The sequence below is a fragment of the Canis aureus genome, chromosome 24 (assembly GCF_053574225.1).
Source record: "Canis aureus isolate CA01 chromosome 24, VMU_Caureus_v.1.0, whole genome shotgun sequence".
Taxonomy (NCBI): domain Eukaryota; kingdom Metazoa; phylum Chordata; class Mammalia; order Carnivora; family Canidae; genus Canis; species Canis aureus.
The window spans coordinates 26,901,504-26,911,751 of NC_135634.1; the positions used below are offsets into that span (position 1 = coordinate 26,901,504).

At 37.1% G+C, this 10,248-nt stretch overlaps 1 pseudogene; it reads left to right on the plus strand.

Annotated features, from left to right (window-relative positions):
- Positions 1–6,897: 6,897 nt before the first annotated feature.
- On the plus strand, positions 6,898–7,363 carry LOC144296622 (peptidyl-prolyl cis-trans isomerase A pseudogene; annotated as a pseudogene).
- Positions 7,364–10,248: the final 2,885 nt, after the last annotated feature.

Genomic DNA, 10,248 nt, shown 5'->3' on the forward strand with positions numbered 1-10,248 from the left:
AGGTACAGAGCTACAGCATTATTTCCACTTAAGATGAAAAGAGTTAGGGGAATGGGTGATGTGATGGTTGCACAACAATGTGAATGTATTTAGTACCACTGAACTGTACACTTAAAAATGGTTAAGATGGTAAATTTTAGGTTATGCATATCTTAACCCAATTTTTAAAAAAGAAGAAGAAAACTCCAAAGGCTAGCACAAAAAGAAGGAAGAAGTAGTTAATCTGAACTTCAAATATGTATCCATATCCAACTCCTAAATAAACATTAGTAAAATGAGCCAGGCACTGTACTGAAAGCCTAATGTCTTGTGACCAAGAAACTTTTTGTCCTAGAAATGGAAGAAGACTTTATTAGGGAAACTACTAAGGAATAAGTGTCAGTAGATCGAAGGAGGGCAACCTCTGGTCATCTCAAGAGATATTGAAATTGCAACTGATAGCACACAATACAGGCTCCTTTAACAAAATCCTAATCAGCTAGAGTAACAAAGAAACATCTTTAAGTTGCTGAAGGTATATTTAGCATCAGCCAGCTCAGGCAGCAGTTAAGGAGTCCCTGGCATCATCACTGTCAAGATATCTCTGACTCTACTGACCTATCTGGTACTTGGGGCTTGATCCAGGTGAGGGACCTTGATCTTCACTGTAGGTTCAGCTTAGTAATTGTGTTCTGTTTCTTAAAAAGAGGAAACAATGGCTGTACAAGATGCTTCAGTCATGTAGAAACAGGGAAGGGCTATGGAGGTCAAAGTCCTCCAGGCTTGCAGGCCTAGGACACCAGAGCCCTCAGTTACCGGTGAGCCCAAGCTGTCCAGAGCTCAACATGGGTGATTGGGAATCAGGTATGGAAATTGAAAAAGGTACAAGACAGGACATCTCCCCACCCCTAACAGCCTGACGGGGATGGGGGAGAGGTCGGGCCAGCCTGTGGAGGAGTGTCCCAGCTAGGCCCGCTCTTGGGATGGCTGCAATGATGAGAAATCCCGGGAATTGTATTGACATGAAGATTCTTATTGCACTTGTATTTTTTTTTTTGTATTAAAGTTTGCATGGTTTCTAATAAAGGATTAAAATGTAAAAAAAAAAAAAAAAAAAAAGGTCACTGCTGTGTCTGTGACATTCATCCCTTAGGTATTTATTGCAACTAATGTTTAACTAATTGGCAAAACTATGTGCCTTAATCTTACCTATGCCTTCTTTCCTAATAATTATGTAATTGGCCCCCTTATTTAGAAAAGCATGTGCATTTTTCTGTTCAGTGTGCACTTTTCCCCATGCATGTATGAAACACAAAAGCATGGGTAGGGTGTGGGCTCAGAAAACAGGCCGTGGCCCATGGTTAAGGAAGAAACCAGATAGTTAAGCTCTACCACCACCTTCTATACAACAAGAGAGGTTTCCAGTTGCCAACATGGTAAGTTGCAAGAGCCAGAAAAGACATAAAAGCTTAAGAATTCTGCCAAAGGAGAGAGCAAAAAGAGTGGAGTAGATATGCCAATACAAAGAGAAAGCCTCAATTAAGAACAAGACCGTCGGGGATCCCTGGGTGCCTTAGCGGTTTAGGACCTGCGGAGGGCGTGATCCTGGAGACCAGGGATTGAGTCCCACATCGGGCTCCCCGCATGGAGCCTGCTCGTCCCTCTGCCTGTGTCTCTGCCTCTCTCTCTGTATCTCTCATGAATAAATAAATAAAATCTTTAGAAAAAAAAAAAAAGAACAAGACCATCAAACAGAATACCCCATCCAAAGGTGACTAGCAAAGATTTAAGTAGGTGTCTCCTACAACAAATGTAAAGACAGCAACACAAACTACGAGAAACATGAAAATCAAGGAAACGTCATCACACACAAAAAAGATAATAATTTTCCAATAATGAGCTTGTCTTCCCAGCTGTGCCATTTAGGGTCAGTGAAGTCTTGTTTCTCTCTGGCAGCACCCGGAGTACTGAGGTATGACCACCAGTCTGAGGAGACGGAGCCCCTGCTGACTCCTTCAGGACTTCAGCAGAAAGTTTGCACACAAGCTTCTGGGAGTAACCCACCAGAGGATCACCCTCACATTGCACCCCCAACACCCCCTACCACTGCTAACCCCAGGCCTCCTCTGCCCCTTCCCACCCCCAGATCCTCAGACTTGCTCCTGGGTGCTGCAGTGAGCAAGTCTGGTAACTAGAATGCTCTCAGGAAAACAGACCAGGGTCAGCGAGGGAAAAACCACAAACTGGTGCTTTAGTGCCATCCTCTGGAAAGTAGAAAGAAGTTTCCAGCAGCCAGCCTGGTGTGTTGTAAGAACAAGAGGAAAAAAAAAGAATTTAGAATTCTGCCACAGGAGAGAGAGTGGAGCAGGTCAACCCACAGAAATCCTAAACAATGAACACACATCTGAATAAGACTAATTGAGGAAATATGCCATCACCAAAAGGAAAATAATAATTCCCAACATCTGAGTTCAAATCCATGATCTATATGATAAAGAATTCAAACTTAGTGTTTTGAGAAAACACTAATTCAGAAAGATATCTGCACCCTCACGTTTATAACAGCATTACTTGCAATAGGCATGGACATGGAAACAATCCAGGTGTCCATCAACAGATGTGTGGATAAAGAAGTTGTGGTACAAATATAGACAATGGAACATTATTTAGCCATAAACACACACACACACACACACACACACACACACATGTGCGCACACACACAGAGGGGGCACATGGGTGGTTCTAGGCAGCCAACTCTTGATTTTAGCTCAGGTAATGATCTTGATCCTGAGATCAAGTCCTGCACTGGGCTCCATGCCCAGCAAGCAATCTGCTTGAGGATTCTCTCTCCTTCTTCCTCTGCCCCTCCTTCCTGTTCATCCACTCTCTCTTTCTCTCATAAATAAATAAATCTTTAAAACAATAAAAATCAAACATAAAGGGGATCCCTGGGTGGATCTGCCGTTTGACACCTTCCTTCAGCCCAGGGCCTGATCCTGGAGTTCCGGGATCGAGTCCCAGCCTGCTTCTCCCTCTACCTGTGTCTCTACCTCTCTGTGTGTGTGTGTCTCTCATGAATAAATGAATAAAATCTTTTTTAAAAAAATCAAACATAAAAATTTAAAAAACACAAGGAAATCCTGACATTTATAACAACATGGATGAACTTTGAGGGCATTGCAGTAAGTGAAATAGAGAAAAGCAAATACTATATGATCTTAGTTATATGTGGAATATAAAACAAATGAGCAAACAAAAAACTCAGAAAAAGGGCAGCCTGGGTGGCTCGGCGGTTTAGCACCACCTTCGGCCCAGGGCCTGATCCTCGATCCCAGGATCAAGTCCCACATCAGGCTCCTTGCGTGGAGCCTGCTTCTCCCTCTGCCTGTGTCTCTGCCTCTCTCTCTCTCTCTCTCTCTCTGTGTCTCGAATGAATGAATGAATGAATGAACAAATATCCTTTTAAAAAACTCAGAAAAAGATATGATGTGTGGTTATCAGAAGCAGGGAGTAGAAGAGGAAATAGAGGAAGGGGGTTGAAAGATACAGACTTCAAGTTACAGGATAAATAAGTACTAGGCATATACTGTACAACATGACTATGGTTAATGATGCTGTATACAGAAAAGTTAAGAGAGAAAATCCTAAGAATTCTTATCAAAAGGAAAAAAACCTTTTTTTCTTTCTTTGCTTTCTCTTTTTATTGTATCTATAGGAGATAATGGATGTTAACTAACTTACTGTAATCATCTCACAATATATGTAAGTAAAACCATGCAGTATCCCTTTAACTTATACAATGATGTATATAAATTATATTTCAATAAAACTGGAAAAATTAAACCAAAAAATAGCTGTTTGGGGGGAAAAAAATCAGTGAGCTACAAGAAAATTCAAATAGCTTAAGACAGGGGGAAAAAATGCATGACTAAAATAAGCTTGCTATCAAAGATACCAACAAAGTTCCAGAGCTGAGTAATTCAATGAATGGTTTTCAAGATGGTGATATAGGAAAATCCTGAGCTCATCTCTCATAGACCCAACAAATCCACTACATAGGGAATAATTCCCTCTGAAGGGGACTTAGAAACTGAATCAACAGAGCCTCCACAACAAGGGACAGCAAGCATCCAAAGAGACAAAGGAGGTTCCACAGCCCTCAGATCTTGCATCTGAGAAAGGCCCCCAAAACACATGGACTTGAAAAACACCAGGGAATAGCTCCAGGAAAACCATAGAGCTGAAGGAAAAAGAAAACCCACTCTTAAAGGACACATTCATAGACTCATTCAACCTAGAAACCAGCACAAAAATGCCAGATTGAAAAGGATAGAGACCATAGGTGATGGAGACCCACTGACTAATAATGGAACCCCTGCTGGAGAGGGAGGAGGCAGCTGAAGTTCTCCCTGATAGCAGGCATTTTGCTAAGTTGATCTGCTGTGCTGATCCTGGAGCTGGAAGGCAACATTTTAAAATCCTCCTTGTAGACTACTAACAGGAGGTGGCCTGCCCCATTGACAGCCATGCATAACCATGCACCTTGGCAAGAACTGTAGTTGACGAGACAATATCTTCACCCACCAGCACACTCGATAGCAGTTACAACCGGGCTTTATACCCAACCAGGCTGGGGGCCACCCCCACCCACCAGCTTAGGAATTATGGAAGGACCATGCAGCCAGCCAGGCATGGGGATAGTCCCGCAAATCAGTACACCCCCAGCAGTCATGCCTCCCCCCAACAGGAAAGTTGTATAATAAATACTAAAGGGACTTCTTTAAGTGGAAAAGAAAAGGCCATTTCTAGAAATAAGAAAATATATGATAGAAAAAATCTCATTAATAAAGGCAAACATATAATAAAGGTAGTGGTTCAATCACTTATAAAGTTAGTGTGTAGGTTAGAAGACAAAAATAGTAAAATCAAGTATAAATGCAATAATTAATTAAGAGATATACAAAATAAAAAGATTTAAAATATGTCAAAAATATAAAACATGAAATGGGGGAGGAGAAATGTAGAGCTTTTAGAATGCATTCAAATTTAAATGACCACCAATTTAAAATAGGCTCTTATATACATATATAGGTTGTTATACATGAACATCCTGGTAACTACAAACAAAAAACCTGTAATAGGTACACAAAAAATAAAGAGAATGGTATTCAAATGTAACACTAAAGAAATTCATCTAAGGGTAAGAGAGCAAGAGAAGAAAAAAAAGAACAGAGAACTACAAAAACAATCAAAAAAATGGCCGTAAGTAAATACCTATCAATAATTAAATGTAAATGGCCTAAATGCTCCAATCAAAAAACATAGGGTCTGAATGGATTAAAACAAGAAAAGGTGGCACCTGGATAGTTCAGTCAGTTAAGTGTGTCTGACTCTTGGTTTTGGCTCAGGCCTTGATCCTGATCAGGGTCGTGGGATCAAGCCCTACATCAGGCTTTATGCTCAGTGCAGTCTGCCTGTCCCTCTCCCTGTGCTCCTTCCCCCCCACCCCCAAATAAATAAATAAAATCTTAAAAAAAGAGAGACCTATTTACATGCTGCCTACAGGAGATTCACTTCAAACCTAAAGATAAGCACATTGAAAGTGAAAGGAAAGAAAAAGATATTTCACGCAAATGGTAACGGAAAGAAAACTGTGGTAATGACACACATATCAGACAAAATAGACTTTTTAAAAATTTATTTAGTTAGTTAAATAAATCTTTTGTTTAAAATCTTTTGTTTTTTAAGTTTTTATTTAAATTCCAGTTAGTTAACATATAGTGTTATATTAGGTGTACAACACAGTCACTCAACACTTCCATACAACACCCAACACCCAACAACAAAAAAACACCCAGTGCTCATCAAAACAAATCACAACAAATGTACTCCTTAATCCCTGTCACCTCTTTCAGCCATCCCCTCACCCACCTCCGATCTGGTAACCATCAGTTTGTTCTCTAAGGTTGAGTCTATTTCTTGGTTTGCTTCTCTTTCTTTTTTTCCCCTTTGCTACTTGTTTTGTTTCTTAAATTCCACCTATGGGTGAAATCATATGGTATTTGTCTTTCTCTGATTGACTTATTTCACTTAGCATTATACTCTTTAGCTCCATTCATGTCATTGCCAAGTAGCAAGCTTTCATTTTTTATGGCCTTGTAATATTCTATTGTATATATACACATCTTCTTTATCCATTCATCAGTTGATGGGCACTTGGGCTTTTTCCATAATTTGGCTATCATAGATAATGCTGCTACAAACATCAAGCAAAATAGACTTTAAAATAAAATGTAACAACACAAAGATCATTGTATAATGATGAAGGGATCAATTCAACAAGAAGATGTAGAACTTTTAAATATTTATGCAAACAACATAGGAGCACCTAAACATACAAAACAAATGTTAAAAGACACTAAGGGAGAAATTAACAGTACAGTAGTAGTAGGAAACTTTAACACCCCACTTACATCAATGGATAGATTGCCCAGACAAAAAATTAATATGGAAATATTGGTCTTAAATGATACATTAGAACAGAAAAACCTAATAGATATAGAACATTCAGCCCCAAATTAGAAGAATACACATTCTTCTCAAGTGCACATGGAACATTCTCCAGGATAGACCATATGAGGCTACAAAACAAGTTTCAATAAAGTTAAGAAGATTGAAATCATATCAAGCATCTTTTCCAACCACAATGACCTAAAACTAGAAATCAATTATAAGTGGAAAATACAGCAAACATAAAAATAGAAACAAAACATGCCACTAAATAACAAATGGGTCAATGAAAAATTCAAAGAAAATTTAAAAACTACCTAGAAACAACTGAAAATGAAAACATAGGCTTTGCAAATGCTGCTGCCATAGAGCCACTAGTGCCACCCAGCTACAGTCAACCCCACTATGTTCTTCAACATTGCCATGGACAATAAGCCTTTGGGCCACATCTCCTTGGAGCTCTTTGTAGACAAATTTCCAAAGACAGCAGAGAACTTTTGTGCTCTAAACACTGAGGAGAAACTATTTGGTTAAAAGGTTCCTGCTTTCACAGAATTATTCTAGGATTTATGTGTGGCAAGGTGGTGACTTCATACACTATAATGGTACTGGTAGTAAGTCCATCTATGGGGAGAATTTCATCCTGAAGGACACTGGTCCTGGCAATTCATCCATGGCAAATGCTGGACCCAACACAAACAGTTCCCAGTTTTTCATCTGCACTGGCAAGATTGAATGGTTGGATGGCTAGCACATGGTCTTTGGTGAGGTAAAAGAGGGGATGAAAGTTGTGGAAGCCATGGAGCACTCTTGGTCCAGGAATGGCAGTACCAGCAAGAAGATCACCATTGCTGACTGTGGACAAATCTAATACATTTGACTTGTGTTTTATCTTTTAAAAAATGAAACACAATGTTCCAAAATCTGTTGGATACAGCAAAAGCAGTTCTAAAAGGGAAGTTTATAGTGATATAGGTCCAGCTCTGGAAACATGAAAAATCTCAAATGTAAGCATTTGAGCATTGTACCACAATCCTTTCTATTCCTAAAGGAACTAGAAAAAAAATTAGTAGAAAGAAGGAAATAATAAAACTGACAGAAGAAATAAACAAAAACTAAAAATATAGAAAAGAAAAAATAATTTTTCTTCAAAAAGATAAATGAAATAGATAAACCTTTAGCAAAAACCATCAAGAAAATAAGAGAAAAGGTACAAATAAAATCAGAAATGAAAAAGGAGTAGTTATAACTGATATCACAGAAACACAAAGGATCATAAAAGACTATTATAAGCAATTATATGCCAGTAAATTAGACAACCTAGAAGAAATGGATAAATCCCTGGAAACATACAATATTCCAAGACTGAATCAGGAAGATATAGAAAATCTGAACAGACTGATTACTATAAGAAAAATGAACCAGTAATCAAAAATCCTAACAAAAAAAATCCAAGACCAGACAGCTTCACAGTTCCATTTTACCAAATACTTAAAGAACAGTTAATACCTATCCTTTTCAAACTATTCCAACGAATTGAAATGGGAGGAATGCTTCCAATCTCATTCTATGAGGCCAGCATCAGTGACACCTAAACCAAAATAAAAGGCATTCAAATTGGAAAGGAAGAAGTAAAATTGTTAACTATATGTTGGTGACATAATATTACATATATAAAACCTTAAGGTTTTATCAAAAAAATCTATTAGAATAAATAAATGAATTCAATAAATTTGCAGGATACAAAATAAATATTTGGAAATCTGTGCTATACACTATAATGAACTATCAGAATGACAAGAAAACAATGCCATTTACAATTATATTTTAAAAAAATAATAAAATGCCAAAGAATAAATTTAACCAGAGGCAAAATACATGTCTTCTGAAGACTGTAAGACACTGATGAAAGAAATTAAAGGTAACACAAATAAATGGAAAGTAACACAAATATACTATGTTCAAGGATTAGAAGATTTAATATTATTAAAATGTCCATACTACACAAAGCAATCTTCATATTAAATGCAATCTCTATCAAAATACCAGATACTTTTCACAAAATTGAAACAATCCTAAAATTTCTATAGAAGCACAGAAGACCCTGAGTAGCCAAAGTAATCCTGAGAAAGAAAAAAGCTGGAGGTATAATGATCCTAGATTTAAAATTATACTATAAAGCTATAGTAATCTAAATCGTATGGTACTGGCATACAAATAGACACATTGATCAATGGAACATAATAGAGACCTCAGAAATAAATCTATGTTTATATGGTTAATTATGACATAGTTGGTAAGAATATACAATGGGGAAAAGACAGTCTCTTCAGTAACTGGTGTTGGGAAAACTGGACATCTACATGCAAAAGAATGGAATTGAACCTCTCTCTTACACAGCATACAAAAATAAATTCAAAGTGAATTAAAGATTTAAGTATAAGACCTGAAACCATAAAATTCCTAGAAGAAAACATAGGCAGTAAGTTCTTTGACATTAATCTTAGTGATATTTTTTTGGATCTGTCTCCTCAGACAAGAACAGCAAAAACAAAACTAAAACAAATGAGACTACATCAAACAAACAAACAAAAAAATCAACAAAACAAAAAAGCAACCTGGTGAATAGGAGAAGATATTCACAATATATACAATAAGGGGTTGACATCCAAAATAAATTTTAAAAGCTTGTAAAACTCAATATCAATAAAAGTAAATCATCTGATTAAAAAATGGGAAGAAGATCTGCAAAGACATTTTGTCCAAAAAAGACATACAGATGGCCAACAGATACATGAAAAAATGTTCAGCATCACATCAAAGAAATACAAACCAAAACCACAATGAAGTATCACCTCATACCTGTCAAGATGGCTGTTATCAAAAAGACAAGAAATAACAAGGATTAGCAAGGATGTGGGGGGAGGGGAGGAATTCTCATGCACTGCTGTTGGAGATGTAAACTGGTATGGCTACTATGAAAACCAACATTGAGGTTCCTTAAAAAATTAAAAATAGAACTATAATGCAATCTAGCAATTTCACTTCTAGCTTTTGTCCAAAGAATATGAAGACACTATTCAAAAAGACATATGCACTCCTATGTTCATTGCAACATTATTTACAATTACCAAGATATGGTAGCAATCTAAATGTCCATCAATAGATGAATGGATAAAGCTGTGGTGTATATGTGTGTGTGTAACTAATATGACTCAACCATAACAAAGAATGAAATCTTGCCATTTAAAACAACATAGATAGACCTAAATGGTATTATGCTAAGTGAAATAAGTAAGAGAAAGACAAATACTCTATTATTTCACCTGTATATGGAATCTGAAAAACAAAGAAACAAAACAAAATCAAAAAAGACTCATACAGAGAAAATTAACAAGGAAACATTAGACTTGAACCATACTTTAAACCAAGTGGACCTAACAGACATATATAAAACATTCTATCCAGTCTGCTATCACCACTGCTGTTTGACATAATACTAGAAATCCTAGCTTCAACAATCAGACAACAAACAGAAATATAAAAGACATCCAAATCACCAAAGAAGTCAAACTCTCACCCTTTGCTGATGACATGATACTCTATGTGGAAAACCCAAAAACTCCACCCCACAATTGCTAGAACTCATAGAGGAATTCAGCAAAGTGGCAGGATATAAAATCAGTGCACAGAAATCAGTTGCATTTCTATACACTAACAATGAGATAGAAGAAAGAGAAATTAAGGAGTGAATCA